This window comes from Mastigoproctus giganteus, chromosome 1, assembly GCF_048544385.1.
Source record: "Mastigoproctus giganteus isolate SK-2022 chromosome 1, ASM4854438v1, whole genome shotgun sequence".
Classification (NCBI taxonomy): Eukaryota; Metazoa; Arthropoda; class Arachnida; order Uropygi; family Thelyphonidae; genus Mastigoproctus; species Mastigoproctus giganteus.
The window spans coordinates 229,375,534-229,390,198 of record NC_143575.1 but is presented as its reverse complement, the minus strand read 5'-3'; the positions used below and the strand labels follow the sequence as shown (position 1 = coordinate 229,390,198).

The 14,665-nt window shown below is 36.7% G+C and overlaps 1 protein-coding gene across 1 annotated transcript in view; it reads right to left on the bottom strand.

The window, feature by feature from the left end:
- Positions 1–14,665, bottom strand: part of Upf1 (Upf1 RNA helicase) — a 294,032-nt gene that overhangs the window by 278,305 nt on the left and 1,062 nt on the right. The window lies entirely within an intron of this gene.

Sequence of the window (14,665 nt, the reverse complement as noted above, 5' to 3'; positions counted from 1 at the left end):
GATTTCAAGCCAGAGAAGGTCGAAAAGAATAGATCCAAAATTACTGTCTCTGACAGGGAATATCAGAGCAGATATACACACACAAGTACCAGCTTTGAAGCAAAAGTAAGTCTTCTTCGTCAAGAAGAGTGTTTCCATTTACAATGGGTTTCCTCAGCCTACAAGTTATTATTTGGTAGGAATTTTTTCCTGCTATAAAGTGTGGTTCGAGGTGTCTTGGTCAATTAAATTTCAGACTGTCATGCACTCCCATACTCCATTCATCCATGTCCTCCCAGGTCTTCCTCTTCTCCTTCTTCCAGGATGTATTCATTCTAGGATTGTAATCAATTGATCGAAAGTAATTGTACAGTGAATAATTAGGCCAGTTAAGATTAGTAGTGGTTGAGTCAACCGATAAATGGGATTCTGTTAGAAAAAAGTATGTGGGGCTTGGCAGACTGTAAGTGGAAATAGACGTCATTGAGATTGGAACTGATTTCACTATATTTTTGAAATTAACAAGGGAAGTGTTTGGGAGGTTTAGATATTTTCGCAACTTATTGCACATGCTCAGTTCTCATTATTGATAATGAATGATGCATAGTAAAATAAGAGGTTGGACTGTTTCTCATTTTCAATGCTGAATGGCTATAAGTAGCACTACAACCAAGTGCATGATTTGTTTCACAAAATGTTAAAAATTATTTGGGGGTGGGGGGTTAAAATTTTAATGTTAAGAGATCAACAGTAGTTCTCTGCTTTTATGTGGTGTTTAGTCTCTTTTGTAAAGTCAGAAAAGTATGATTTTAAAGACTTCCTTAACGAAATGAAGTATATTAACTTCAACTGTCATTTTGTTCATTAGATTTTCCTCATTCATAAAAATTAATGAGAAAAAAATCTTAATACTAAAAAAGTAGAGATGGCTTTTCTAAAGCAGTATTAGAAGAAATGGAGTTTAAGATTTTGTACTTGGATTTATTCTCTCATATGATCTTTGAGGATTACAATTTTAATAAAATGAATTACTGGTGACCTATAAGAACTCTACACACCTATTACATTTTTGTAATGCAAGGCACATCCTTGACATCCTTGTTATTAATGATGTTTGTTGTTTGGTTTTTAGGAGCATTAGCAACTAAGGCCATATTGCTCCGGGATATGCAGTGGTCATTCCCTGACCTTTCCGCATCCTCCATATTTGGTGGTGATGGGCTCGAACCCCGGTCTAATCAAGAAGCGTGTGCTATGCACTGCTGCTCCTTCCCACCTGGCTACGGAGGCGCCATATTATTAATGATTTATAAATGACAAAAAGAAAATGTATTTTGTAAACTTTAGTAACACCCAAAAATGAAGCGTTCCATTACAAATGCTTTTTCAGTCATTATATTAGAGCTGGTGACCATTATCATTAAGTCTAAATAAAATTTTGGAATGTTCGTACATGTTAAATTTTTAATTGTTTCCATCTGAAATTCCACGTATGATAAAACAATTTTGTCAAATAAAGAGATATATTCTCACTTAAAGAATTTAAATGAGAATATATCTCTTATAGTTTTGCCACTGTTTCATTCAAACAGTGGCAAAACTATAAATTCTGCTCAGTCAGAAGATAGAATGGCTCACCAACAGCCATATTAGTTTGTCCACAGTTGAAAAGGAGATATTACAAATACTTATATCACTTACTTAGAAGTATAAGGATGCAGTCTGTATGAACCTTTCTAAAGTTAACTGTTCACTGCAAGATTATGTTATGCTAATCATAATTTTATTATAGAAACAAAATAGGACAAAAACTTTAATATGCTTGTGTATAGATATATTAGAAGTGTAAAAGAAAACAAAACAGCTAATTTCTTACTTTGGATTTTTTTTTTATTTGAATAAACTTTCTAATTCAACAAAAGTATACACACGTGACAATTCAACGAATAGTAAATAGTAACACTAAGTTGCCCATGTGCAAAAAAGATCAAACCTTCCAAAAATTGCTGGCTCACAAATACAGTAATGTTCATTTTTAACTTTTTTTTTTTTTTTTTTTTATGTAATCCCCAAACACGAGAGGTATTAGAACCTATAGCACTTAGTACCGTGCTTGGGTTGGAGGTTGAGAAGACAAAAGAAGATATTTGTTGACATTGGACTTGAACTTCTGTAGACTGTAATTTTCAGGAAATACGTATGAAGGAAGGTTGTTCCAGAAAACAGCAGTTGAATGAATAAACGAGGAAGATGACAAGTTGGTTCTGTGAGTTTGAAGTTGGAGAGTAAATGGATGTTGGCTGGTGGCAGCACGTGTTCTGACTGTTTTCAAAGAGAGAGAGTGGGAATTATAGAAGCCAATTCAGAAGAACAGTGCCCATGGAAGTATCTGTAGAAGAGGCATGCAACAGAAACAGTACGTCTATGAGACAGCGAGTGCAGAGACTCTGTTAGAGATGAATCATTAAGTAACCTAACTGCCCTCTTCAGAATGGAATCAAGAAGCCTGAGAGAGGTTTTGGGAGCACCACCCCAGATGTGGGAACAATATTCCATGGCAGAGCAGATTTGCGATTTATACAGAGTGAGCAACTGTTTAGAAGAAAAGTAACGCCGAGAGCGAAAGAGAAAACCAAGTTTTTTAGATGCAGAGGAAGCAATATTTGTAATGTGTTTGTGCCAAGAGTGATTAGAAGTCAGGATAATCCCCAAAAGGGATATATCATTTTGCCTAGAAATCGGAGTGTCACTAAAGATAAGCATAGGAGCAGACGAATCCTTTTTGCGAGATATAAGACAAGACCGAGTTTTAGAAGGGTTGAAATCAACTAAGTTGTCTTTGCCCCACTGGAGAATTACCTGAAGATCGGCATTTAAGGAATTGGTAGCAGATTTTCGAGAAGTTGAAGCTGATTGAGCAGGGCAAGATTTCTCAAAATGGAATGTGGAATGCAACGTGCTATCATCGGCAAAACTATGGATAGGATTTCCAGTCAATGGAAGGTCATTAATATACAAGAAGGGTTGTTTGTGAGAAAAAGATCAAGCGTGTTGGCTGTATGATTAGGATTGTCTGGTATTCTTGAAGGTAAATGAACAATCTGTGCAAGGTCATTAGTAATTACAAAAGCCTTTGCATCTCAACTAGTGTGACTAGAAAATGGAAGCCAGCTGGAGTTCTGAACATTAAAATCACCAAGGAAAATTACCTCACTGTTAGGAAAGTTGGACTGGAGAAAGTCAAGTTGCAAAGAGAGGAAGTCAAAGAGCTCCAAGTGATTAGTGGAGTTGGGAGAACGGTAGAGACAACAGATGAATTTGACACAATGAGGTAGAGAGATTTTCAGCCAGATAAGATCAAAGGGAGGAGATTCCAAATTGCCAAGTCTCTGATAGGGAATATCAGAACGGACATATGCACAAGTACCACCTTTGAGGCGAAGGGAATCATTCAGCGAATAATTTGGGCATCTGAGATGAGCAGTAGTTGAATCAACCGATAACTGAGATTCTTTCAAAAAAAGTACATGGGGTTTGGCAGACTGCAAGTGGAAATGGACATAGTTGAGATTAGAATTGAGACCACGTATATTTGCGAAATGAATTTTCGCAGATATGAAGTAATGAAATTTTGGATATGGCGTACACATGGTAAGAATATACCCAGATCCTTGACATAACGTTGCCTCTACAATGCTCCCTGCATACACACTACTCGGACTCCCTCCAGTCACTATCTGGCAGAGTAGAGGTAGCAAGATTATACACTAGCTGATCAGGAAGCCTCCTAGAGATCCTAGAAGCCTCCAATAGGTTCGGGCCTGCGAACACTGTTTTAGAGCTGTACCCTCGAAATGTAAGGAATATTGGATCTCGCCATGATGTTCATCATAACCTCAAAAGTCATCAATCATACTGCATGATGGAAGAGGTTGGGAAGGGTAGGGAGGGAACTACATCATTTGTAATAACATTTCACTTTTAACATAAATCCTATAACTGAACATTACTTTTTTGGAATACAAATATTTACGTTTCTATGAAGCCATGATTAAAAACCTTAACATACTTAAAGTACTTTTGTATCAGTAAAAATGATTACAATCAAACCTCTTAAATCCTGAAAATTGGGACCTGATCTTTTCTGGATATTAGAATTTTCCAGATTTTGGGTGGCTACACAAAAGTAACTAATCATATTAAATATATACTTCTTTTAATTTTTAAATAATATTTATATATAATAAACAGAAATATATGGAGCATGTGCATGTTTGAAATTTTGGACATTTTATGTTCTTTTAAAGTAGAAAATGCAAGTATATACTAAACTGCTATTTTGTCTAAAATGTTTTTCTCTTGCAATTTTTGAAAAAAAAAAAAAAGAAAAAAAAAAGGTGTAAAACGCGGGATTTTTTAACACTTAAAAAATACATAAGAATTGCAATCTATTAAGAAAAAGATGAAATACTCGCACTATTTCAGTAGAATTCAAAAAATGCTAAACATACTCCAGAAATTACAAAGAAAAGTGAGCACCTGGTGACCTATTGCCACCACTGGGTTAATAGTGTGGCAAAAAATTACCACGAAAAGCACAGAATTATTCATAAGCAGAATGGTGTGCAAATAAAAAGGCTAAAAAAAACTTTTCCTAAATACAATTCTAAACATGCAAGCCACATAAAATAAAGATCCTTCTATGGGGTCAATTCAGTGGAAGATTGCTATAAACGGACAGGGAAAAATAAATGGCAACACAATTAATGATTTATTTCACATCCATTTTTTTTTGGGAGGGAAGGGAGGCAAGAAATAATTTAAAATTGGAAACTAAAAAAAACCCACCAAACTTACATTAGCAATGGATGTTTTTTGACGTAGATGGTGGGTAACAATTTTTTCATGGCTACAGTTTTCTAATTAAAAGACAAATGATGGAGATCAAAAACAAACAAACAAACACTGAAAGAATGCTAAAATTCACACTAATTAAATTCTAATAGATATTTGTATTGTAATATTTATAAGTTTTTACTCTTTTTGGTATATGACAGGCACCAAGCACAAATGTTGGAGCACTGTTTCTCAATCAGTGCTCAGCAAATTACTCTTCATCTGGCATTCCACATTGAGGAATAAATATTTACATACTTTTCAAGTACTGTCTGTGTAAATATGAGTGGGATTATTTAGTTCATTTCTTGGATTATTTTTACAGTAATGTAATATTTATATATGAGGTGTGGCAGAGTTCCTGGACTGGTGCTGTTGCAGTCACATTTTTGGAATGGAGCAACGAACGAATATCAAATTTTGCTTTAAATTGGGAAGTCTGCAACAAAAACGTATGAAATATTAAAACCTGTTTCTGGTGATGAAATGTTAAGTTGTACCAGTTTATTTGAATGGTATAAGTGGTAAAAGATGGATGTGAGGATGTCTGCAATTACCCAAAAAGTGGACATCCATCAACCTCTCGAACTGAAGACAGATTTTTTCAAAAGTTTGGAAAATCTCAGCTCATCAGCCATCATTCTGAAGATCGTTTGACCTTCAGATGAGATGAATAAGGAGACAATTCATCAAATTCTGATGAATCCTAATTTCCTTGACTGTGCCATTACTGGAGATGAACACTGGTTGTTTCAGCATGCAATAGGACTTCAAAATCATCACCAAGGCCCAAAAAGTTTCATTTACAGAAGCCCAGGAAAAGATGATGATGATCATGTTTTCGGCAAACGGTGTGGCTCACAAGGAACTGTACCTGAAAGGAGGGGAGAGAGTCAATGCTGTATTCTATGTATACACTTGTATACGTAACATACATATGTATACAGATATGTATGTTATGTATACAGGTTATCTTCAAACACTATTGAAGTGCATTTCCCGGATGAGGTCACACACAATGAATAAAAATAAAACCTTTTTGGGCTTCTTCACTCTGTGTTCTTTTTATTGTATCAGTCAGGAAACTTTACTGCTACACCTCATTCAGTAAAAAAATAAATGTATTAGACAGTGAAGTGTGTGCACGTGGTTGGTGAACGTTATGTTTTTTTTTTTGTATAAGGCACGGTGAGTTAAGTAAAAATCAATGTAATAGTACAAAGTTAAATGTTCATAAACCAAAGTACATATTATCTTATCAAAAAGCCGCAACATGACCATGGTTTTTGAAAGTAGAAAGTATTTCAATTAGCCAGACAGTTTAGCAAAATTTCCTATTTTAAATTTTGTACATCTGATTTTGATACTTTTATTAGTCATATGGTCCAAGGAAGCCTGATGCTTATGCTGCACCAGCAAAAAAAAAATTTCTGAATTACCCTGTGTGTGTGTGTTAGTGAGTGAGAGAGAGTGAAGGAGAATTATAGAAGCCAATTCTGAAGAACAGTGTCCATGGAAGTATCTATAGAAAAGGCATGCAGCAGAAACAACATCTGTGAGACAGAGAGTTGTGGGACTTCATAAGAGATGGATCATTAATTGTTCCCATTTGAATGGAGTCTAGAAACCTGAAAGATGTTTTCGATATACCATCCCAGATATGGAAACAATACTACATAGTAGGGTGGTTTTGCTATATGTACAGGGTAAGCAGCTCTTTCAAAGAAAAGTAATGCAAGAGAGAAAAAGAAAAAAAAACAGGTTTTTTAGATGTAGAGGAGGCAATATTTGTGATGCAGATGATAAGGCAGATTAGAAGTCAGTGTAATCCCTAAAAGAGATGTGATCTTGTGTAAAAATCTGAGTGCCACTGGAGGTAAGCATAGGAGCAGAAGAAACCTTTTTGCAAGATAAAAAACAAGACTGAATTTTAGGAGGATTGAAATCAACTAATAAATTAAATCAGCATATCGATAAGTGGTAGTGGATATTTGAGAAATTGAAACTGTCTGTGCAGGGTTTCTCAAACTAGAAGATGGAGTGCAATGTGCTATCATCAGCAAAACTATGGATAGGATATGCCATCAGTGGAAGAAGGTTATTAATATACAAGAGGAAAAGAGTGGGAGAAAAATTTAACCTTAGGGAACATCTGTATTAATGTAGTAGTTAGAAGACAGAGAGGCTGTCAACCATCAACCGCAATGAGAAGCCATAGAGAAAACTGGATACCCAATTACAAAAAAACAACTGGCAATCCATAAGATGGAAACTTATTCAAAAGACCTTCATGCCAAATGCAATCAAAAGCCTTTGAAATGTCAAGAATTTGTCTATAGATGAGTAATATTAGTATATCATCAGTGGATCGACCCTGATGTAATCCATACTGGCAATCACTGATCAGACGGAAGGTCTTTTAATAGTTTATGAGTTGGCAGTTAATAGATTTCTTCATTACTTTAGAAAGATCAGAATGGGACAATAATTGAATGGAAGGGATTTCTTATCCTTTTTAGGAACTGACTGGATGTTAGCAAATTTCTTAGCAGAAGGAAAAACACTGGTGGAATAGAAGGCGACATAAGAAGAGGAGTAAGCTCAGGAGAACAGGTTTTTGAGAACAAGTGGAGAAATGCGATCGGGATCTGGCATTTTCTTGGCATCAAGACTGTTAAAAATTAGTTTCATATTCTTTTTGACAGAAGACCATAGGAGACATCGAATGGAGTGTACTGAGAATGGTAGGAGGTGGTTTACCAAGATCATCAATACACGAGTTAGAAGAAAAGTAGGATGATAGCAGGTTGGCTTTAGCTGAGGTGGCAATAGAACCATCAGGTTTTGACAGATGGGAATAGACATGTGCAAAAGTTGCAGTCAATAGCTTTACCAAGAGACCTTTCTTCTTGTCTAAATGGTAGTCCAAACTACCATTTAGACAAGTTTCTACTTTTAGTCTGTTCAAAATCTAGCTTGGACTGATTAATAACTGCTTTGCAATTGTCATGAGCTTTCATGTAGGCAGAAAGCCTGGAGATTTGGATGCAAGCCAACTGTGATATGCAACATTCTTATCTTGAACAACCTTAGCACATTCATTGGAAAACCAAGGTTTAGATAAAGGATGAGATTTTAAGGTGGAGTGTGGAATAAAGGATTTCATCTCTCCAAGAATAATTTCACTGACATGATCTGAGCACACATTGACATCACAAGATCTGAAACAGTAATCCAAGGAAAAGAAATCTTGCAGAACATCCCATTTTGCATTTTTGTAATGCCAAACAACACAAGCTTGAGAATGGCCAGAAGAGAAACGCTCCATTGGCAATGACACCATCAAGTTGTGATCTGAGGTGCCTAGAAGACCAAGGGTATTCTGGTAGGTAAACAAATGATCTGTGCGAGGTCATTAGTAATTGCAAAAGCCTTAGCATCTTGACCGGCTGGGTCTGTGTGACTAGAAAACAGAAGACATCTGGAGTTGTAAACATTAAAATCTCCTCACTGTCAGGAAAGTGACTGGAGAAAGTCAAGTTTCAAAGGGGGAAGTCAGAAAGTTCTATGCAATTAATTGAGTTGCGAGAATGACAGAGATAACAGATAAATTGAACAGAATGGAGTAGAGAGATTTTAAGCTAGAGAAGATCAAAAAGAAGAAGAAAGATTACAAATTTCCAAGTCTTTGACAGGGAATATCAGAGCGGACATGTGCACAAGTATCACTTATGAAGCGAAAGGAATCTTACAAGATGAGCAGTTTAATCAACTGATAATTGAGTTTGCCAGAAAAAGTATGTGGAGTTTGGCAGACTGTAAATGGAAATCACTGAGATTGGAACTGAGACTACATATATTTGTGAAATGAACGAGGAAATGCTTGGGATGTTTAGATCTTTTCATAAATAAGTTTGTTCTATTAGTTTAACTATTCATGATGTATTCAGTAGTAAGAAAAGGTAGGGAAGATATGTTGTATGGAGTAATGAAGTTTTTGGAAATGGTGTACACATGGAAAGAATATACCCAGCTCCTTGACATAATTTGACCCCTACAATTTCTCCCCCTCTTAGCACACACACTACTTGGACTCCCTCCAGTCACTATCTGGCAGAATAGAGGCAGCAAGCTTCTACACTGGCTGTTCTGGAAGCCTCTTAGAGATTTACCAATTGGTTCGGCCCGGTGAACTATCTAGTAGCCAGCCTGCAAATACCATTTAAGAGCTGTACAGAGCTTCAAAAAGTAAGGTAGATTGGATCTTGCCATTATGTCTACCATAACCTCAAAAGACATCAATAATATTTTATGATAGACGAGAGGAGGGGGGTGGGGGTTTGGAGCTTGGTTCTGAAGACTAAACATGGATTCCGCCATTTCAAGGCTCCGATAAGCAAAGTGGTGGTACTGCACCAGTTGGTGAGTCATCTATCATATAGCATTGCCTGGTAACACAGAGGGGCAGCATTCCTCTGTGGTGTGTGTGTGCCACACTTCGACCAATGCTTACATTGGTTTGTAGATAGTTGGTTATGTGCAGTATTAGAGGACATGCACACAAGGGTTTAACCCAGAGTTACTAACAGTCCCCACCAAAGATGCAAGCAGAGGATGTGGTTGTAACACAGAAAAATAGCACTTCACTGAAATTTGGTCTTGGTCCACTTCACTTGAGTTCCACCTGAAATATAGTTCCAACAGCGTTTTGGACTCCCAGGTAGCAAGCCCAGCTTGAGAGAATGTCTGTGACAGCCTCAAGGACCAAACCAAACCATTTTTACTGTTAATTCAAAATTAATAAGGAAAATATTTAAGGGATATTTCCTTTTTCACTATGGTTCATACCACCATAGGCACTACATGACATCAAGCAAATTTAACACCATCAAATTTGCTAACATGGATGTTTTCATATTAAAACTGCTACAACATTTAAAACCTCTTCCTTCATTCTGTATGAGTGGACTATCGTTATGCAATCAGCATCTGTGAAACCAAGTGGTTGTTCAATATTCTTATCCTTCAGTAATAGACTGGAGGGGAGGGGGGATCAAACATTTTAGCAATGAAACAAATTATTTTAGTATATCTTAAAGAGTACAAAGTCTAAGCTAACAGGCAATTCCTGTTGATGTAGAAATTGTCAGTCCTAAAACAATCAATTTTGAAAGTAAATTTTTGGAGAGAAGTATCATACACCAAATTTCTTTCTGGTTTTTATTTTGGTATGTTGATATAGTGGTTACTACTACAGTGGAATTATTACGATTGGGAACTGCACCATAGTAATCTATTACTAGTTATCCTTTGTTACATTTTAAAGTCTGAGTAATTGGTAAAGTAGTACAACAGTGGATGTTACTTTCTAAATGAAAATAACAGAAAGCAACAGTGGATTTTTGGATTTAAATCCCAATAATTACAAAGCAAAATGCTAAAATTCCATTACCAATTACATCAACAGTTATTGCTTTGGCAGCCTATGAATCAGCTGAACGAACAGCACATATTTAGGCAAAACAGCCATATCCCAAAAATTACAAACATTATATTGTCAATCGCAGCATTAAAAACACAGCAACAGGATTTCATATGAATAAACTTATGGAAGAGGTTCAAGATAGGATTTATTTCAAGTCATTTCAACCATTACATGTGGAAGAAATGTTTCATGGTACATTTAATATGCTGGGCAACATAAAATTCTTTTTGTTCTGTTATGTAGTGGAGGTTGATAGCCTAAATAAGTTTAAGGCTCAGCTGGACAGGTATTTTGAACGAACAGAGGGGTGAAGTGGAAGTGGTTTTTTTTTTTTTTTTTTGGCTGATGCTGCATAAGCTTGCTTTCTTGCATCAAATGCATCTACTAATGCTAATGCTAATGTATTATATAATATTTTGTCTAGCTATTAACCACACATTCATCATTACTATCACTTTATTCTTACCCTTCGGACATAAAGAGAAGAAATCACTTAAGGTTTTCATTCTATTCATTTCTTTCTGTTGGTAATACTTTAATTGAACCTATTGGTAACTCTCTAGGAGGCTTCCAGATCAGCTAGTGTATAATCTTGCTACCTCTACTCTGCCAGATAGTGACTGGAGGGAGTCCAAGTAGTGTGTATGCAGGGAGCATTGTCAAGGATCTGGGTGTATTCTTATCACATGTATGCCACATCAAAAATTTCATTAGTTCATACAGCATGTCCCACCCACTTTTTCTTACTATTGAATACACCATGAATTGTCAAACTAATAGAGCAAGCTTATCTGCGAAAAGATCTAAACCTCCCAAGCACTTCCTAATTCATTTCACAAATATACGTGGTCTTAATTCTAATCTCAATGATGTCCATTTCCACTTGCAGTATGCCAAACCCCATGTACTTTTTCTGAAAGAATCTCAGTTATCGGTTGATTCAACTACTGCTCATCTCAGATGCCCAAATTATTCGCTGAATGAGTCCCTTCGCCTCAAAGGTGGTACTTGTGCATATGTCCGTTCTGATATTCCCTATCAGAGACTTGGCAATTTGGAATCTCCTCCCTTTGATCTTCTCTGGCTGAAAATCTCTCTACCTCATTGTGTAAAATTCATCTGTTGTCTCTACTGTTCTCCCAACTCCACTAATCACTTGGAGCTCTTTGACTTCCTCTCTTTGCAACTTGACTTTCTCCAGTCCAACCTTCCTAACAGTGAGGTAATTTTAATGTTCACAACTCCAGCTGGCTTCCGTTTTCTAGTCACACCGACCCAGCAGGTCGCGATGCTGAGGATTTTGCAATTACTAAAGACCTAGCACAGATTGTTCATTTACCTACAAGAATACTGGACAATCCTAATCATACAGTCAATACGCTTGATCTTTTTCTCACAAACAACCCTTGCAAGTACACAGTCAAAGTGAGAGGTCCTTTAAGCACTTCAGATCACAACTTGGTGTTTGTCTCTTCTCCAATGGAACCTTTATCTCATGGCTATTCCCAACCTCGTGTTGTGTGGCATTACAAGAATGAAAAAATGGGATGATCTGTGAGACTTCTTTTCTTCGATCGGATTACTGTTTCAAAACTTCTGATGTCAACGTTTGCTCAGATCGTGTCAGTGAAATTATTCTTGCAGGAATGGAATCCTTTATCCCACACTCCACTTTAAAATCTCGTCCTTTATCTAAACCTTGGTTTTCCAATAAATGTGCTAAGACTGTTCAAGAGAAGAATTTTTGGCATTACAAGTTTGGCTTGTTTCTAATTCTTCAGTTTCATTTTCTGCCTACACCAAAGATCGTAACAATTGTAAAGCAGTTATTAATCAGTCCAAACTAGAGTTTGAACAGGCTAAGAGTAGAAAACTTGCTTCTTGCCCTAATGGTAGCCGAGCATTCTGGTCTCTTGCCAAAGCTATTGGCCGCAACTTTTGCCCATCTCTGCTCCCACCTCTGTCCAAACCAGATGGTTCAGTTGTCACTTCAGCCAAGGATAAAGCTGACCTGCTAGCATCCCATTTTGCTTCCAGTTCATGTATTAATGATCTTGGTAAAACACCTCCCACCATTCCCAACACGCTCCAGTCAATGGCTCCTGTGGTCTTCCGTCAAAATGATATCAGAAGGATTTTGATGAATCTTGATGCTAAGAAAGCTCCAGGTCCGGATGGTATTTCTCCACTTGTTCTCAAAACCTGTGCTCCTGAACTTACTCCTATTCTTTGCCCCCGTTTTTCACTTTCTTATTCCAAAGGTGTTTTTCCTTCTGCTTGGAAATTTGTCCTTTTCCAGCCAGTTCCTAAAAAGGGTGACAAATCCCTCCCATCCAATTATCGTCCCATTGCAATTACTTCTACTCTTTCTAAAGTAATGGAGAAATCAATTAACCGCCAACTCTTAAACTACCTAGAAACCTTCCATCTGATCAACGATCGCCAGTACGGATTCTGTCAGTGTCGATCCACTGGTGATATTCTGGCTTATGTTACCCATTTATGGACTAATTCAATGGAAAGATTCGGTGAAACACAAGTAGTTGCTCTTGATATCTCAAAGGCTTTTGATCGTGTTTGGCATAAAGGTCTTCTAAACAAGCTTCCGTCTTATGGTTTGCCAACTGTTTTTAGTAATTGGTTATCCAGTTTTCTCTCTGATCGCTCACTGAGGGTGATGGTAGATGGCTCTCTGTCTTCTAACTTCTCCACTAATGCCGGTGTCCCCCAAGGTTCACTTCTTTCCCCCACTCTTTTCCTCTTGTATATTAATGACCTTCTTCCATTGACTGGAAATCCTATCCATAGTTTTGCAGATGATAGCACATTGCATTTCAATTTCCATTTTGAGAAACCTTGTCCTGCTCAATCAGCTTCAACTTCTCGAAAATCTGCTACCAATTCCTTAAATGCCAATCTTCAGGTAATTCTCCAGTGGGGCAAAGACAACTTAGTTGATTTCAACCCTTCTAAAACTCAGTCTTGTCTTATATCTGGCAAAAAGGATTCTTCTGCTCCTATGCTTATCTTTAGTGACACTCCGATTTCTAGGCAAAATGATATATCTCTTTTGGGGATTACCCTGACTTCTAATCTCTCTTGGCACAAGCACATTACAAATATTGCTTCCTCTGCATCTAAAAAACTTGGTTTTCTCTTTCGCTATCGGCGCTACTTTTCTTCTAAACAGCTGCTCACTCTGTATAAATCAAATACAAATCCGCCCTGCCATGGAATATTGTTTCCACATCTGGGTGGTGCCCCCAAAACCTCTCTTAGGCTTCTTGATTCCATTCCGAAGAGGGCAGTTAGGTTAATTAATGATTCATCTCTAACAGAGTTTCTGCACTCGCTGTCTCATAGACGTACTGTTTCTGTTACATGCCTCTTCTACAGATACTTCCATGGGCACTGTTCTTCTGAATTGGCTTCTATAATTCCCGCTCTCTCTCTTTGAAAACAGTCAGAACACGTGCTGCTACCAGCCAACATCCATTTACTCTCCAACTTCAAACTCATAGAACCAACTTGTCATCTTCCTCGTTTATTCATTCAACTGCCGTTTTCTGGAACAACCTTCCTTCATACGTATTTTTTGAAAATTACAATCTACAGAAGTTCAAGTCCAATGTCAACAAATATCTTCTTTTGTCTTCTCAACTTCCAACCCAAGCACGGTACTAAGTACTATTGGTTCTAATACCTCTCGTGTTTGGGGTTCACATAAAAAAAAAAAAAAAAAAATTATGAAAGAACAACTACATCACATTTTTTTTTTTAACCACTAAGTTTCCACAAGGGAAATTCCTCCTACTAAACCTGTAGATGCCAAAAATATATGACCAGTCAGTTTTGCCATAACTGATGGTCCTGTTTCATATGGTATAAAGAAAAAGGTAACCATAACAACTTTACCATTTTTGTTATGTCGAGTGGTTAGGTGGGATTTTATGCCACATGTGCATACTTCCTCTTATGGCAATATATTCACATTAAGATTGGATCCTCTATTTTTCAAAAATATAGAATGTAAAATGTGTAGTGCCATTCAACTATGACAAAACAGATATTACTGTTAAAAGAAATTAATGCTATCAGTTTGGCACAAAAAAAAAAAAAAAAAAAAAATCAATTCAAACATTAAAAAGAATGAAAAAAAAAAAAAAAAAAAAAAATTGATTTTGTAATATACTTCAAAACAGATAAATTATCAAAAATGATCACAAATGGTATGAATCCTACCGTAAAGTATTTCATATTTCCTAACATAGATGAATATATTTGTCTCTGCTGTTTCTCAAATGT